A 16,142-nucleotide genomic window follows, 5' to 3' on the forward strand; every position below is an offset into this window, starting at 1 on the left:
TACACTGCTGGTAGGATTATAAAATAATGCAGCCTCTTGGGAAAACAGTCTGGCAGTTCCTCAGAATGTTAAACATAGAGTTACCGTATGACCCAGCAATTCCACTCCTAGGTATATACTCAAGAGAACTGAAAACATATGTCCACACAAAAACTTGTACATGAATACTCACTCATAGCAGTGTTATTCATAAATAACAACCCCAAAGTGGAAACAACCCAAATACCCATCAACTGATGAATGGATGAATAAAATGTGGTGTGTCCAGACAATGGAATATTATTTGGCAATAAAAAAGAATGAAGTACTGATAACATGCTATACTGTGGATTATTCTAAGTGATAATCAAAACATTATTCTAAGTGAAAGAAGCCAGATGCAAAAGGTTATGTATTGTAGGATTCCATTTATATGAAATGTCTAGAATAGAAAAAAATCTATAGAAACAGAAAGCACAGGATTTCCCTGGTGGCACAGTGGTTAAGAATCTGCCTGCCAATGCAGGGGACACGGGTTCGAGCCTTGGTCCGGGAAGATCCCACATGCCACGGAGCAACTAAGCCCGTGCACCACAACTACTGAGCCTGTGCTCTAGAGCCCACGAGCCATAACTACTGAGCCCGCGTGCCACAACTACTGAAGCCCACATGCCTAGAGCCTGTGCTCCGCGACAAGAGAAGCCACCGCAATGAAAAGACCGCGCGCCACAACGAAGAGTAGCAGCCAAAAATAAATAAAAATTTTTAAAAAAGACCCCTCCCCCTTTAAAAAAAAAAAAAAGAAAAAAAGAAAGCAGACTGGTGGTTGCCAGGGCTGGGGGAAAGGAAAATGGGGAGTGACTACTAGCGGGTATGGGGTTCTTTTCGGGGTGATGGAAATGTTCTAAAATTGATCGGGCGTGTTCTAAAATTGATTTACACAACCTGTAAATAAACAAAAAACCAATGAAATGTTAATATAGTATATTTTACATGGGTGAATTGAATGGGATGTGAATTATATCTCAGTAAACTGTTGAGGGAAATGGGACCCTCTTAACGACAGCCCGGTGCCCACGTGCCCACAGCAGGCACATGGGAGGCACTTGGAAAATTCTGGCCGCTATTAATATTGCTGTGATTTTTATGTGGAAGCCAAAGCCAAGGTGTGCTGACCTCAGAGCAGAGCTGGAGGTGGCAGCCTGGGCGCTGGGGCCAGGGGGCAGCAGAGAAACAGGAGACCTGGGAGAGGGAAGTTCTTAAAGGTGGTCCCCAGGCCCTGCCCTGAAGGCTCAGAAAACCCCCTCACACCCCCAGGTTAGTTGTCCCCCAGTATAAGAATAACCCAGGGGAGGTGTTTGTTCTAAATTCAGATGTCCAGGCCTCCTCTTGGCCTTCATACCCACACGCAACCACATCTACAGCTAGTGCCCCTGGCTGTTCTCATGCTTCTGAGTGACTCCAGCCTCCCAGCTCCCTTGGTCTCCAAGGCCCTGAATTCTGGCCCAAACCCTACCCACGCTGCCTGCCCAGCTGCCCTCAGGCGTGGACCCTCACAGAGCTCCCCTTTCAACTCTACCCCAGAACCTCCCTTTCCATCCCCTGCTGGGTGAGGATGCGGGAAACTGACAGCAAGGGTCAGGCCTCTGCCCCCTCATTCTTTTTCTAAATTAATATTTATTTATTTATTTATTTAATTGGCTGCACCGGGTCTCACACGGGATCTTCGTTGTGACATGTGGGATCTTTAGTTGCGGCATGCGGGATCTTTTAGTTGCGACATGTGGGATATTTAGTTGCGGCATGTGGGATCTAGTTCCCTGACCAGGGATTGAGCCCAGGCCCCCCGCACTGGGAGCACGGAGTCTTAACCACTGGACCACCAGGGAAGTCCCGACTGCCCCGCCCCCTATTCTTGATCCTTCATCCTAGGATTCAGAGTGTGAGGCAGGGATGCCCCATTTCAGAAGGTGAGAGAGGGTCCAGTAAGTTTCAACCCAGGGGCTGGACCGTCCCAGCACAGGGCAGGACTGACTGTGCTCCGAGTCGCTAGTAAGCGCTAGCTGTATGATTAGCTAACCAGAAGGGCAGGGACCGTGCAGAGTCACCCCAGCAGTTCAGTAAGAAGCCAGCTTGGGGCAGGGGATAACGGAGGCCTGGTCCAGGGAGAGGGGGGAGGAACTCAGGAGCCCCATCAGGATCCCTGGAAATGGGTGAGGCCTGCTGCCTTCTTGGGGCCCACACATCACCTAATCCCGGGGCCATCCGAGTCATGGCAGCTTGTGAGCAACCCAGATTTGGGGCTCTATCCCCAAAGATTCTGACCCAGTAATTCTAAAGTGGAGCCCAGGAATCTATATGTCCAACTGGATTCTGATGGAGGTGGCCAGTGCAGTATAGTTGGAGAAATATTGTACTATGTGATTCTTTAAAGAAACAGACACAGATAACTTTAAAAAAAATAATACTTTTTATAAAAGTGGGTGTTTGTTTCACTTAACCACTTGCCACATATGGACTTATTTTTGCTGCTAACTGGAGAGCATTTCAGCAGAGGATGCACCACAATTACCCTCCCCACTTGCCTCCTGATGGACATCTAAGTTATTTCTAATGATTTACTATTACAGGTAAGGATTATCTGAGTATGGCTCTGTGAACAGCTTGGCACTCTTGGGGTATTTCAGAGTGTGTGGGAAATCCTTAAACATGGAATTGCTAGCACCAGATATTCTATCAAATTGCTCTCCTCAAGCAACCTTGACTATCTTAAAAAAATTTTTTTTTCGAATAAGTTAATGTTAAAAGTTCAAAAGAGTATTTATAGTGAATTACATTCTGTTCCCACCCATCCACCATTTCCCTGTTCTTCCAGGAGGCAATTACCATTAGGAAGTTCTTAACTCTGCTTCCCGTTATAGTGTGTGTGTGTGTGTGTGTGTGTGTGTGTATGTGTTTAAATACCCAGATGATAGCGTGATATACATAGTTCTGCATCTTGCTTTTTCTACCTAACAATCTACCTTGGCAATGGTTCCACATTTTTATTGGCTGTAGAATAGCCCGTTATATGGATGAACCATGATTTATGTAGCCAATCCCCTAGAGATGAATACTGAGGTTGTTTTCAATCTTGTGCTATCATAAACAATGTTTATTGTGAATTTCCTAGAGTATAAATCTGTGCGTACATATGCAAATATGTCTGTAGGATAAATATTTAGAAGTTAGAATTGCTGAGTCAAAGAGTTTGTGCATTTTTTTTTTTAAAGATTGATTGATTGATTGCTATGTTGGGTCTTCGTTTCTGTGCTAGGGCTTTCTCTAGTTGCGGCAAGCGGGGGCCACTCTTCATCGCAGTGCGCGGGCCTCTCACTATCGTGGCCTCTCTTGTTGCAGAGCACAGGCTCCAGACGCGCAGGCTCAGTAGTTGTGGCTCACGGGCCTAGTTGCTCCGCGGCATGTGGGATCTCCCCAGACCAGGGCTTGAACCCGTGTCCCCTGCATTGGCAGGCAGATTCTCAACCACTGTGCCACCAGGGAAGCCCTGTGCATTTTTAATTTTGGTAAATATTGCGAAATTGATCTCCACAGAACTTGGACCAACCTACACTCCTGCAAGCTGTGTTTGTGAGAGAGCGACCTGTTTCCTGATTCCCCCACTCTCATGTTTTGATCCTGGTCAATCTGTTGGCTAAAATGGGATCTCATGGTGGTTTCAATTTGCACTTTTCTTATGAGTGAAACTGAGCATCGTTTTGCTTATTTAAGAACTATTTGGGGACTTCCCTGGTGGCGCAGTGGTCGAGCATCTGCCTGCCAATGCAGGGGACACAGGTTCGAACCCTGATCCAGGAAGATCCCACATGCCACGGAGCAACTAAGCCCGTGTGCCACAACTACTGAGCCTGTGCTCTAGAGCCCACGAGCCACAACTACTGAAGCCTGCATGCCACAACTACTGAAGCCCGTGTGCCTAGAGCCCGAGCTCCGCAACAAGGGAAGCCACCACAGTGAGAAGCCCGTGCACCGCAATATGAAGAGTAGTCCCCGCTCGCTGCAACTAGAGAAAGCCCACGTGTAGCAACAAAGACCCAACGCAGCCTAAATAAATAAACAAACAAAACAAAACAAGAAAAAGAACTATTTGTACTCCCTTTTCTGTGAACTGACAGCTCATAATCTTTGCCCATTTTTCTATTGGTTTGTTGGTTGCCATCTTATTGATTTGTAGGAGCTCTTTGTGAGATGAAATATTTTTCTCAGTCTTTTGTTTGTCATTTGGCTTTGTTTTTGGTGTTTTTTTTTCTCCCAAGTAAATTTTAAAAAATTGTTAAGTACTTTATATCTATTAATCTTTTATTTTATCATTTCCGTACTATGTTTCATTTCTATAAATGTAAATTTTACCCTTCAGGGATTTAAATTGCTTCAAAGTATGAGATAAGGTTCCCATTTTATTTTTTTCTAGATGGCTATTGCTTATCTCAACACTATTTTTCCTCCACTGATTTGAAATGTCATCATTATCATATTGCAAACTCCCACATATATATGGACCACTTCTCAACTTTGTTTTCTACCCCCCCCCCCCAATTCATGGGTCAGTACTATACTGTTTCAATTGTTATGGCTTTATAACATATTTTAGCATACTCTAAGGCTGTTTTCTACTTCCCTTTCTGTTTAATTTTTGTTTCTAGAACTTGCCTGGATTCTTCTTTGCTTTTCCATGTGAACTTTAGAATCAACTTCTCTAGTTAAAAAGAATTTGATTGTTATTTGGCCTGGGACTCTGCATTGCTAACACAAGAAAGTTTGTAAGCTGGTGGGATATCACATGTGCATAGCAAGTAGTCTGAAAAGACATCCATTAAGCTGAGAGCTGTGGTCACTTCTAAGGAGTGGGCTAGAAGGGATATATTCCAGTAGGCTGAATACTTGTAAAGGGCAAGTTTTATATCTGTACCTTGAAATACATACAAATGTTTAAAGAAAACCAACCAAGAAACAAAAGTAAATAAAACGGGAGTGGGGGGCGGTATGTAAGACGCCAAGGTTGGCAGGAATCCTAGTATGTCTGAGTCCCCTTGACGAGGTCTCTTCCTCCAGTGATGAGAAGTGTTCTCCCTCTGAAGGAAGCCCTTGCTGACCCTACACGGAGCAGACCCTGGAGTCAAGTTCACCCCACTCCTCCTCTACGCTACTCTCCCACCCTCTTCACACTCTTCTTTTTTGCTTGAGTTAGTCCTGATTTAGTTTAGATATCCACACTCCTTTGAAGCCACTTGTCTCAGTAAAGACCTGCCCACTCCCAGACTCAGTATGTGAATCTTAATTCATCTAAGCTAGGGGCTTTTAATGTAGTCCACAGACCACCCCTACCAAAGGTCTGTGGATGGAATGCATGGGATTCACAATCTTGCATTGGGAAAAAAGAAAAAAAAAAAAACTATGTCTTTCTTTTCATTAAACTCCAACTGAAATTTATCATTTCCTTCTATTATGAATGTAAGCAACAAAACACAGTATCATTAGCAGTAACTTGTGACTTTGTCACCAATGGAAATCACAAATATTTTCATATCACAAAACAGTTATTACAGGTATCTCAGAACATTATTTACCTTCATCACTACTTAAAAATTATGGTTGTTATTAGATCTGCCGCTAGATTTTGTTATTTAGTGCACTAATAAAGAAGCAAGTTTATTCCTATATCGCTTAAAAATATATTTTTTGATATAGTTGGTTTCTTTTGTAATCCGATCATTTTATTCTATGCAATTAAATGGAGTATTCTGGGAAGGGGTCCCTAGGTTTCACCAGACTGCCAAAGGGGCCCATGGCACAGAAAAGGTGAATAAACCCTGGTCTAAGCCAATGCTGGCAATTCCATTATCCGAGCTGGAGACTACTTAGGAAGTGTCACGTGACCTAGTGTGTCACATTCACAATGAGATGCAACGGGACATCTGTTGGAGGGAGAGTGGAGTCCCTCTTGGGAAAGGTTTCTTAAGAGGACACACAAGGAAGTCATACTTTCTTCCTCTGCTTCTTAGTGTCTGAGCGTGAGCTGGGAATTTCTTCCACCATTGGGCAGCCATGTGAAGAGCAGCTGATCCACTTGAGATGCAGAAAAGACTGATGGGAGAAGCCTGGGTTTTTGAGGATGTGGTTGATCTGGTGAATTAGCCAGATAAGAACCTCCCTACTTCTAGACTCCTGTTATCAATCAATAAATTCCCTAAGATTTAGGCCGTTGGGTCAGTTTTCTTTTACTTGCCGACAAGAGCACTTTCTCTAATCCACCATGCTATTTTTGTTCCCCCATGTTTTCCACACTTGGTCCTAACAATCAGTGGGATGACATGGAAAAGAAGTCAGCTCCTTGTTCCATCTGAGTCTTATGATTGGTCAGATCTTCTTTCCTCGAGGCTGAACATCTTCAGGTCCTTCAACTGGACTCATGTGAGATGGTTTTGAGACCTTTTTCTACCACTAACACATATGTCTATCCAGATCACTGGTTCTCAAACTTTAGCATGCATCAGAATAATGTTTGTTAGCATAGGTTGTTTTTTTTTTAATAAATTTATTTATTTTATTTTTTATTTTGTTTCTGGCTGCATTGGGTCTTTGTTGCTGCACGCGGTCTTTCTCTAGTTGCGGCGAGCGGGGGCTACTCTTCGTTGCAGTGTGTGGGCTTCTCATTGCGGTGGCTTCTCTTGTTGCAGAGCACGGGCTCTAGGCACGCGAGCTTCAGTAGTTGTGGCAGGTGGGCTCAGTAGTTGTGGCTCGCGGGCTTAGTTGCTCCATGGCATGTGGGATCTTCCCCGACTAGGGCTTGAACCCGTGTCCCCTGCATTGTCAGGCAGATTCTTAACCACTGCGCCACCAGGGAAGCCCCAGCATTAGGTTGTTAAAACACAAATTTCTAGGTCCCACTCCTGGAGTTTCAGGTTCAGTGGGGCTGGAGTGGATCCCAATAATTTGCATTTTCTAACAAATCCCCAGATGCTGCTGCTGCTGCTGCACTTGGGGACCACAGTTTGAGAACTACTGGTCTCGGTCCGTATAAAACATGGCTTTCAAAGAGGAAACCACTACTCAAGGCAGGGGTCTGGCTAGTGCTAAGCAGAGCAGAACTGTTACCTCCCTCAATACCAATAGCATGCTCTTATTATTGCAGCCCAAATTACAAACTGCTTTTTCATACTGTTGAACTCTGTGTCACCAAAACTCTGAAACCTGTATCATACATCTGGCTCCCAAACTCTCTCCCTGTTCTTTGTTGAGTGCCTATTGTGTGCCAAGTGCTTTAAGGAATTATCACATTTAATTCTCACGACAACCCTTGAAATGGGCAGCTATTTCTCTGGGGGAGGCTGATGCCCAGAGAAATAAAGAAAAACAATTCCCAGGTAAATAAGTGAGGGCCCCAGGATTTGAGTCTGGGTTATAGAACTCTGCAATTAAGAACTCTCCTCCGTCCTAACAGCATCAATTAATCAGCTGCCCTTTGGGGCCCAAGACAAATTTACCTAATTGTGCCTCATCTAGCTCATTTCTCTTTCTTGTCTACAAGGTCATCTAATGTGATTTTTGTCAAATGCCCCAGGTCTCTTGAGTATCTCCTTCACCCACAACTCAGCCCTTTCACTGCCCTCACTGCTGCCCAAAAGAGAAGGAGGTTAAGTTTGCTGAGTTGCATTTAGAGCCATATGAGTTTAGTCTCTGAAAGTGTTAACTGTGGGCACTTTTTTTTTTTTTTAACATCTTTATTGGAGTATAACTGCTTTACAATGGTGTGTTAGTTTCTGCTTTATAACAAAGTGAATCAGTTATACATATACATATGTTCCCATATCTCTTCCCTCTTGCATCTCCTTCCCTCCCACCCTCCCTATCCCACCCCTCTAGGTGGTCACAAAGCACCGAGCTGATCTCCCAGTGCTATGCTGCTGCTTCCCACTAGCTATCTATTTTACGTTTGGTAGTGTATATATGTCCATGCCACTCTCTCACTTTGTCACAGCTTACCCTTCCCCCTCCCATGTCCTCAAGTCCATTCTCTAGTAGGTCTGTGTCTTTATTCCCATCTTACTGTGGGCACATTTTAATAAAGGACATTTTCTAGGCTACAGCTACATAAATGTTCCAATTTAATATGCAAATGTACCACAAGTTATTTAGGATGTGCTGGGCCTTTATTGTTCTAGTTGCCGTTATGTTGATTTAGCCCAGAGCTTTATAGTTAATAATTTAGTAGACAACCTTATTTTTTAATCTCCCTTTGTCCTCATGCCTCACTCTTTCTTACATTAAGGGACTTAGGCCTGTATGAAGATTCAGTTTAATGAACGATCAATCCTTGAATAAGTGCAGGGGCAAAAGGACTCCCTTGAAATCTAGGAAAAGCTTTAGGTTCATGAGTTTTCACCTTCTTGATGGGATTCTTGGTTTCATCATAAATATCATGACTCAGTTTATCCCTAGTAGTCCTTTTTGTATTATATTCTGCTTTGCCCAATATTAACGTCGTTAGATGAGTTTTCTTTGGTTAGTATTTGCCTGGTATATCTTTTTCTATTTTCATCATTTCTGTGTCATTGTCTTAGGTATATCTCTTATACACAGCTTATGCTGAATTTTGATTTTTTAAAAATCTTATCGTCTCTGTCTTTAATAGGTAGGTTTAATCCACTTACATTTCTTGTGATCACTGATTTATTTGGACTTATTTTCTACCATCTTATTTTGAGTGTATGTTTGTGTGTGTTTTCTATTATCATGAGATTTTTTTGGGGGGGGGGAGCACATATGGTTACTTTAATTTTTTTCTTCTTTTTTGACTTTTGATTGATAGCATTCTTTAGCACTCCATCCTTTTTCCTCCCCACTGATTTAAAAGCTGTGTATCACATTTCTTATAGTGTTTTCATTTTAATTTTTAACATACTTACTTAAGTATATATTTTCCTAACAGTATAAAGTTTTTCAGTATCTATTTTCCTCTTAACAAGACAATCCCTCTAACACCATGTAACTGCCAACTGAATTGCCCCCCTCCTCATCATTCTTGTTATTGTCTAGAATCTTAGTTCCACTGTTTATCACAGAAATGAATGTTTATATTATCAGAAATTATTTAGATTCACCAATATATTTGACTAATTTCTGTACTTAATGTCTTCCTTCTTTCACTTTCCCTTTTGCTGAAGTACTTGCTTTAGCAATCCTTTCAGTGAGGGTATAGGTGGTAAACTCTCTTAATCTATGAAAGTCTGAAAATACCTGTAATTTGATTTCCTTTTTCAGTGTCCATCTAGCTGTGTATTGAGGTAGGCTGATCATGTTTTACCCTCTACATGATCAAGATATTATTTCTCTGTCTCTGTCATCCATTGCTATTGATGAGAAATCTGCTGTCAACTCAACTGGATTTCCTTTCCTTTGTAGGCAATTTGTCTTTATTCTCTGTAAATCTTTAGGTTTTTTTCTTTATCTTTGATATTCTACTCTATCATTACAATGTTTCTGGTTGGGATTTTATTTATTTATTTATTTATTTTAAATTTTATTTTTTTGGCCACAATGCGTGGCTTGCGGGATCTTAGTTCCCCAACCAGGGATCTATCCCAGGCCTCAGGAGTGAAAGCCCTAACCCACTGGACCACCAGGGAATTCCCGAGATTTATTTTTAACCATTCTATCAATATTTTGCACACGGTATGTGTTTTTCATCTGAGGACTTTCATTTTGATTCTGAAATATTCTGAAATATATTCAGAATATATATATTCTGAAATATTCTCAGTCACCATCTCTTAAATATTGTATCTCCATTACATCCTTTCGTCTATCCTTCTGGAATTCCTATTACACATATGTTGGACTCTTTGCATATCTCACTATATCTTAACTGCTCTTTCATATTTCCCATTTCTTTATCTCTCTGTGCTGGGTGAATTACTCAGAAATATCTTTCAATTCATTAACTGTCTCTTCAACTGTGTTTTATTTAGAATTTATTCCATTTGAATTCTCTTCAATAATGATACTTTTCATTTTTAGGATTTCTAATTGTTTCTTTTTCACAGCAACAGTCAAATCTGTTTGTCTTTGTTTCATAAATTTTCTTTTTCTTTTTACAAGTTATTCATTCCTTTACCTTTGTTAGGATTCTAAACCTGTAACGGAATTTTCAGATTGCTCTATTATTTGCACTTATCATGAGCAAATTCATCTGTTAAGAGTTGAGTTTGTTGGCCATCTCTCTGTCAGTTTACTTCAAGTGCTTTAGAATTTTGGTTTGCAAGCTTATTTTGAAGAGGAATCTTTCTGTCCATTTTCTTTCTCTGCACTTGTCTAAATCCTCAGGACCCTAGTCCCAAACTGGGCTTCCTATTGGCAGCTCAGGATTCCCAGTTTTGGGTGCTATCAGAGATGTCACAGATGCAGTTAATGAGTCAAGGTGGCATGGCTCAGGTCCCAATCGCCAGCCCTGCATCTGCTCCCCCCTGTTACCTAAGATGTGGTTTCAAGCAAGAGGCTGATGCTAGACCTCCACTTCTTGAAGAACCCTTTTGGTCTTGAATTCCTGGTCACTTCTTCCTATTTCCAGACCCAGAGCTTGGCAGGTCTGAGGCTTCAGCCTCCATTTATGTCTGTGTTTCTATTCCCTTAAGTTAGCATATTTGTGAGTGTGGCTATGTAGTTTTATTTATTTAAAAATATAGGGAGGGGCTTCCCTGGTGGCGCAGTGGTTGAGAATCTGCCTGCCAATGCAGGGCACACGGGTTCGAGTCCTGGTCTGGGAAGATCCCACATGCCGCGGAGCAGCTGGGCCCGTGAGCCACAATTGCTGAGCCTGCGCGTCTGGAGCCTGTGCCCCGCAACGGGAGGGGCCGCGATAGAGAAAGGCTCGCGCACCGCGATGAAGAGCGGTCCCCGCACCGCGATGAAGAGTGGCCCCCGCTTGCCGCAACTGGAGAAAGCCCTCGCACGAACCGAAGACCCAACACAGCCAAAGATAAATAAATAAATAAATAAATATTTAAAAAAAAAAAAAAAAAAAAGAAACAGAAAGCGGGCTTCCCTGGTGGCGCAGTGGTTGAGAATCTGCCTGCTAATGCAGGGGACACGGGTTCGAGCCCTGGTCTGGGAAGATCCCACATGCCACGGAGCAACTGGGCCCGTGAGCCACAATTACTGAGCCTGCGCGTCTGGAGCCTGTGCTCCGCAACAAGAGAGGCCGCGATAGTGAGAGGCCCACGCATCGCGATGAAGAGTGGCCCCCACTTGCCACAACTAGAGAAAGCCCTCGCACAGAAGCGAAGACCCAACACAGCCATAAATAAAAAAAATAAATAAATAAAATTTAAAAAAAAAAAAAAATTAAAAAAAAAATATATAGGGAGGCGGAGTCAAGATGGTGGTGTGGGAAGACGTGGAGTTAGCGTCTCCCCACAACTAGGATGCCTACCAGCTGCTGGTGGGGAACTCTGACACCCTAGGAGACGGGAGGAACCCCAAAGTGAACCAGTAGGATGAAGGGGGACTGAGGGGGGTGGAGAAGTGGAGGCCACACAGGATCAGCGCCCCTGAGGCCAGGGACATCAGGAGAGGCAGGCAGGAGGGGCTCTCCTGGAGGAGCGGGAGAGGAGCGGAGGGCGATTGCCCCGCCCACTAGTGCCTGGGGAGCCTGCTGAGCTCCCAGGCCGATCCCCTGCCCTCCAAAGCCTCCTGCAGGTCTCCTGGGTCCTTGGGGACATAGGAAGGAGGCCGAGGGGAGAACAGGAGGGGCAGGTTGAGGGGCCCTCCCAGACTGGAGGAGTGGGAGAGGAGCAGAGGGTGATTGCCCCGCCCACTCGGGCACGGGGAGCATGCTGAGCTGCCAGGCCAATCCCCTGCCCTCCAAAGCCCCCTCCAGGCTGCGAGGGTCCTTGGGGGCATAGGAGGGAGCCCGGGGAGGTCATTAGAGGCAGGTGGGAGGAGCCCTCCCAGACCGGAGGAGCAGGAGAGGAGAGGAGGGCGTTTGCCCCGCCCACTCGAGCCCAGGAAGCCTGCTCGGCTCCCAGATGAGGTCCCCTGCCCTCTGAGATCAGGGGTGGGGCGCACGCCTGGGCCCCTTCTGTTCCTTGAGCCTAAGCCCCACCCCCCACAGCCCTCAGGGCCCTTTCCAGCCCTGCGGGTCCTGAGCATTGGCCCTGCCCACTGTCCAAACCTCGCCCTTGCTTAGGTCCCGCCCTCCACAGCCAAGGCCTTCCCCCACCCCACCATTTTTTTCCCCTCCTCCTCTTTTTTACTATTGTGGTACTGTTGTACCTTCCAGCTGTTGATTCATCAATATTTTTATTTTTATAACCTTCCTAACATATCTGTTAGTTTCCTAGTCTAATTTTATTTTTTACTTTGTTATTTTAATTTAATTTAATTTTTTTGCTGCCCTGGGTGGCTTGCAGGATCTTGGTTCACGAGCCTGGGGTCAAGCTGAAGTTCCTGCGGTGGGAGCTCTGAGTCCAAACCACTGGACTAACAGAGAACCTCAGACCCCAGGGAATATTCATCGGAGTGAGGTCTCACAGAGTTCCTCATCTCAGCACCAAGACCCAGCTCTACCCAATAGCCTACAAACCCCAGAGTTGGAAACTTCAGGCCAAACAACCAGTAAGACAGGAGCACAATCCCACTCATAAAAAAAAAAAATGAGATGGCAAAAAAATATGTCACAGATGAAAGAGCAAGGTAAAAACCTACATGACCAAATAAATGAAGAGGAAATAGGCAATCTACCTGAAAAAGAACTCAGAGTAATGATAGTAAAGATGATCCAGAATCTCAGAAATAGAATGGAGACATGGATTGAGAAAATACAAGAAATGTTTAACAAAGATCTAGAAGAACTAAAGAACAAACAAACAGAGATGAGCAACATAATAACTGAAATGAAAAATACACTAGAAGGAATCAATAACTGAGGCAGAAGAACGAATAAGTGAGCTGGAAGACAAAATGGTGGAAATAACTGCTGAGGAGCAGCATAAAGAGAAAAGAATGAAAAGAATTGAAGACAATCTCAGAGACCTCTAGGACAACAATAAATGCACCAACATTTGAATTATAGGGGTCCCAGAAGAAGAAGAGAAAAAGAAAGTGTCTGAGAAATTATTTGAAGAGATTATAGTTGAAAACTTCCCTAACATGGGAAAGGAAATAGTCACCCAATTCCAGGAAGCACAGAGAGTCCCATAAAGGATAAACCCTAGGAAAAACACACCAAGACACATATTAATCAAACTAACAAAAATTAAATTCAAAGAAAAAATATTAAAAGCAGCAAGGGAAAAACAAAAAATAACATACAAAGGAATCCCCATAAGGTTATCAGCTGATTTTTCAGTGGAAACTCTGCAGGCCAGAAGGGAGTGGCAGGATATAATTAAAGTGATGAAAGAGAAAAACCTACAACCAAGATTACTCTACCCAGCAAGGATCTCATTCAGATTCGATGGAGAAGTCAAAAGCTTTTCAGACAAGCAAAAGCTCAGAGAATTCAGCACCACCAAACCAGCTTTACAACAAATGTTAAAGAAACTTCTCTAAGCGGGAAACACAAGAGAAGAAAAAAGACCCACAAAAACAAACCCAAAACAATTAAGAAAATAGTAATAGGAACATACATATCGATGATAACCTTGAATGTAAATGGATTAAATGCCCCAACCAAAAGACACAGACTGGCTGAATGGATACAAAAACAAGACCCATATATATGCTGGCTACAAGAGACCCACTTCAGACCTAGGGACACATACAGACTGAAAGTGAGGGGATGGAAAAAGATATTCCATGCAAATGGAAATCAAAAGAAAGCTGGAGTAGCAGTACTTGTATCAGATAAAATAGACTTTAAAATAAAGACTGTTACAAGAGAAGGAGGGACACTACATAATGATCAAAGGATCAATCCAAGAAGAAGATATAACAATTATAAATGTTTATGTACCCAACATAGGAGCATCTCAATACATAAGGTAAATGCTAACAACCATGAAAGGAGAAATCGACAGTAACACAATAATAGTAGGGAACTTTAACACCCCACTTACACCAATGGACAGATCATCCAAACAGAAAATAAATAAGGAAACACAAACTTTAAATGACACAATAGACCAGATAGATCTAATTGATATTTATAGAACATTCCACCCAAAAGTGGCAGAATACACTTTCTTCTCAAGTGTGCAAGGAACATCCTCCAGGATAGATCACACCTTGGGTCACAAATCAAGCCTCGGAAAATTTAAGAAAATTGAAATCGTATCAAGCACCTTTTCTGACCACAACACTATGAGACTGGAAATCAATTACAGGAAAAAAACTGTAAAAAACACAAATATATGGAGGCTAAACAGTGCGCTACTAAATAACCAAGAAATCACTGAAGAAATCAAAGAAGAAATTAAAAAATACATAGAAAAAGATGACAATGAAAACATGATGACCCAAAACCTATGGGACACAGCAAAAGCAGTTCTAAGAGGGAAGTTTATAGCAATACAATCTCACCTCAAGAAACAACAAATCTCAAATAAACAATCTAACCCTACACTTAAAACAACTAGGGAAAGAAGAACAAAGAAAACCCAAAGTCAGTAGAAGGAAAGAAATCATAAAGATCAGAGCAGAAATAAATGAAATAGAAATGAAGAAAACAATAGCAAAGATCAATAAAACTAAAAGCTGGTTCTTTGAGAAGATAAACAAAAATGATAAACCCTTAACCAGACTCATCAAGAAAAAAAGGACACAAATCAATAAAATTAGAAATGAAAAAGGAGAAATCACAACTGACACTGCAGAAATACAAAGGATTATAAGAGACTACTACAAACAACTATATGCCAATAAAATGGACAACCATGAAGAAATGGACAAATTCTTGGAAGGTACAATTTTCCAAGACTGAACCAGGAAGAATTAGAAAATATAAACAGACCTATCACAAGTAAAGAAATTGAAACCGTAATTAAAAATCTCCCAACAAACAAAAGTCCAGGACCAGATGGTTTCACAGGCAAATTCTATCAAACATTTAGAGAAGAGCTAACCCCAATCCTTCTCAAACTCTTCCAAAAAATTGCAGAGGGAGAAACACTCCTAAATTCATTCTATGAAGTCACCATCACCCTGATACCAAAACCAGAAAAAGGTCACAAAAAAGGAAAATTATAGACCAGTATCACCGATGAACATAGATGTAAAAATCCTGAACAAAATACTAGCAATCAGAATCCAACAGCACCTTAAAAGGATCACACACCATGATCAGGTGGGATTTATCCCAAGGATGCAAGGATTCTTCAATATATGCGAATCAATCAATGTGATACACCACATTAACAAATTAAGGAATAAAAACCATATGATCGTCTCAATAGATGCAGAAAAAGCTTTTGACAAAATTCAACACCCATTTATGGTAAAAACTCTCCAGAAAATGGGCATAGAGGGAACCTACCTCAACATAATAACGGCCATATATGACAAACCCACAGCAAGCATCATACTCAATGGTGAAAAACTGAAAGCATTTCCACTAAGATCAGGAACAAGACAAGGATGTCCACTCTCGCCACTCTTATTCAACACAGTTTTGGAAGTCCTAGCCACAGCAATCAGAGAAGAAAAAGAAATAAGAGGAATAAAAATTGGAAAAGAAGAAGTAAAACTGTCACTGTTTGCCGATGACGTGATACTATACATAGAAAATCCTGAAGATGCTACCAGAAAACTACTAGAATTGATCAATGAATTTGGTAAGGTTGCAGGATACAAAATTAATGCACAGAAATCTCTGGCATTCCTATACACCAACAACGAAAAATCAGAAAGAGAAATTAAGGAAACACTCCCATTTACCATTGCAACAAAAAGAATAAAATACCTAGGAATAAACCTGCCTAAGGAGGCAAAAGACTTGTACTCAGAAAACTATAAAACACTGAAGAAAGAAATCAAAGATGACATAAACAGATGGAGAAATATGCCATGTTCTTGGATTGGAAGAATCAATATTGTGAAAAATGACTATACTACTCAAAGCAATCTACAGATTCAATGCAATCCCTATCAAACTACCAATGGCATTCTTC

The sequence above is a fragment of the Balaenoptera acutorostrata genome, chromosome 15 (assembly GCF_949987535.1).
Source record: "Balaenoptera acutorostrata chromosome 15, mBalAcu1.1, whole genome shotgun sequence".
Lineage (NCBI taxonomy): Eukaryota > Metazoa > Chordata > Mammalia > Artiodactyla > Balaenopteridae > Balaenoptera > Balaenoptera acutorostrata.